This window comes from Empidonax traillii, unplaced genomic scaffold (genome assembly GCF_003031625.1).
Source record: "Empidonax traillii isolate 1590-97213 ecotype Southwest subspecies unplaced genomic scaffold, ASM303162v1 scaffold1197:size200652, whole genome shotgun sequence".
In the NCBI taxonomy this organism is placed as follows: domain Eukaryota; kingdom Metazoa; phylum Chordata; class Aves; order Passeriformes; family Tyrannidae; genus Empidonax; species Empidonax traillii.
In genome coordinates, this window is record NW_020956390.1 from 12,221 (window position 1) to 14,915 (window position 2,695).

Genomic DNA, 2,695 nt, shown 5'->3' on the forward strand with positions numbered 1-2,695 from the left:
GTCAGGGCAGGCTCAGGGTGGATCTCAGGGAAAGGTTCTTCCCCCAGAGGGTGGTTGGCACTGAACAGGCTCCCCAGGGCAGTGGGCACAGCCCCAAGGCTGCCAGAGCTGCAGGAGGGTTTGGATGATCCTCTGGGGCACAGGGGGTGACTCTTGGGGATGGGGCTGTGCAGGGCCAGGGGTTGGACTGGATGGTCCTTGTGGGGATCAGCACAGCACATCCTGTGATTCTGTGGAATCCCACCCACCACAATAACTCCAGGAGCTGTCAAGGAGCTGCCCTGGGGTGGTCCCTGGGCTGTTCCCTCATACCTGGCCGGCACAGGTCCCCGTGCTGCTCCTTCTCACTGGCGTAGACCTCCATGCACCAGGCGTGGTAGGCGAAGGAGAACAGGTCCTCGATCTTGGCCGGGGGGCGGATGGCATTGTTGAGCCGTTTCAGCCACTCCTGACACTGCTCAAACGTGGAGAACTGACACCTGCCCCACACACAAACACCCCTGGTGAGTCTGCAGGGACAGATGGCAGACTGGAAATGACAGGTAAGCACGCAAAGCTCTGTGACAGCAGGGAGTGAGAATAAATATCTTAGGGACAACTTAGTTCTGCTTCCACGGACATTCCAAGGGACATTAAAAAGGAAACCTGTGGACATCAGTGAAGGAACACACTTAGGGAGTCAGGATTTACAGTGAGCAACGTCCTGTGCTGTGAACAACCAGGATTGCGCCCTGCCAGGAATGAGGGGGATGTTTATGCACGTGTCAACCAACCAGCCAAGGAGCAGATCACTGAGGTCAGAGACAGGAATGTGTTACAGAGACTTGATTGCTGGAGTCAGGAGCAAACTCAGAAAACTACCACATACATTATAATCTATATATTGTAACTGTAGTCATAGTCCTGTGAGCAAGAACAGGCTGGGACAGCTGGGGGGGTTCACCTGGAGAAGAGAAGGCTCCAGGGAGACCTGAGAGCCCCTGGCAGGGCCTAAAGGGGCTCCAGGAGAGCTGGAGAGGGACTGGGGACAAGGCATGGAGGGACAGGACACAGGGAATGGCTCCCCACTGCCAGAGGGCAGGGATGGGTGGGATATTGGGAAGGACTTGTTGGCTGTGAGGGTGGGCAGGCCCTGGCACAGGTTGCCCAGAGAAGCTGTGGCTGCCCCTGGATCCCTGGAAGTGTCCAAGGCCAGGTTGGACGGGGCTTGGAGCAACCTGGGCTAGTGGGAGGTGTCCCTGCCCATGGCAGGGGGTGGCACTGGATGGGCATTAAGGTCCTTTTCAAAGCCTTCTCCTTCTGGCCTTGGTGGGAAGCACAAACCGTCTACTTTAAACTGAGCTTTGCCCAACATTACACACCAACGACAACTGGGGAGAAATTCCCTGCCCAGGAGAAACTGATCTTCAAAGCAGAGCAGCAAAATTGCATGAGCTTGTCTTTCCAAAGGGGATTCCTGCACCCTTTTATTGTAGAGGGAGGGATTATAGCAGTGCTTTGTTTTGCTCTGACAGATTTTCTCCCCATTTCACAGTTACCAAATGTCCCCTGAGTGTTTCCACGGCTCCCTGCAGTGCTCCTGGGTAAGGATGGCACCTGCATTCCCTGGGGGAACATTTATTGCCCCCACCTGCAGAGAGCTCAGAGCCAGGCAGTGGGAGGAACAGACCCGTCCAACACCTCTGAAGAGCTGTGAGGAACTGCAGCCTGAGGTGTTTATTTATTTCCCATCACTGAGTATAAAGCAAGTCCGGACTCCTTGCTTGGACTGGAGAATTCTCTGTTAAATATCCATACTCAGACAAGATACATCTCACCCTAAATTCTCTAAATTCCTTTGAAGTTAGAGGTGCAAATAATTGGTGCTATCTTCACTTGAACTCTGCTACTCAAAATACAAGCTTTGCTCATGAGAAAGAACATGAACAGGTTCGAAATCTGCTGTCTCAGCCCCACACTTCACCATCTCCCAACAGTCCCACCAAGTCCTCAGTCCTGGAGATGCAATTTTGAAGGGAAACTCATAAGAAAGGGCATAAATACAAATAATTTGTAGTCATTCTACTACTGAAGAGAAAAAAACAAATTAATGTAGAGAGGAAAGGTGACTTTCTTAAATGTCAAGAGCTACAAGTGAAGAGGAAGTTAAATATTGAATTCAAATTAAACTAAATATTACTTCTAAACTAAAATCAGTCCTGGTGGAAAAAAAAAAAAAAAAAAGGGCATTTCAGGAAGCAGCTGACCTGTTAAAGATTCTGAGTGCTCAGAGATGACTGGGGCTCATTTCATTATACAAAAGGTACTGCCAGCAAACATTTAATCAAAAAGAAATGTTCCTTTCTTCTTAATTAAAGTTCATAGATCAAAATTAATTTCTGCAGCAGAGGAGTAAAAAAAAATAAAATAAAATAAAATAGCTGTAGTTGAGGCTTGGTGGCTCAGAGAGTCCTGGCTCAGGCTCTGGAAGCTGCTCCTCTCCAGGATCCCTCTGCTTTGCTGGGTGCAGACCTGGATTTCCTTATTCCCTCACTTTCTTCAACCTTATTCTCTCCCTTTTTTTCCCAGTAGGTTACTCTGCCTTTAGGGCAGTGACTGCGCCCTCACAGGTGTTGAAAACGTTGGAAAAGGCCACTTTTTAACCCTACAAGCCCCAAATCCCCACTAAGCACTTCCCCGAGTGTTGGGTGTGTCA

At 49.8% G+C, this 2,695-nt stretch overlaps 1 protein-coding gene across 1 annotated transcript in view; it reads right to left on the reverse strand.

Moving 5' to 3' along the window:
- The window catches only part of LOC114069126 (myotubularin-related protein 3-like), a gene marked incomplete at its 3' end in the record, with an annotated part of 67,391 nt that overhangs the window by 12,130 nt on the left and 52,566 nt on the right, over positions 1 to 2,695 (reverse strand). The window lies entirely within an intron of this gene.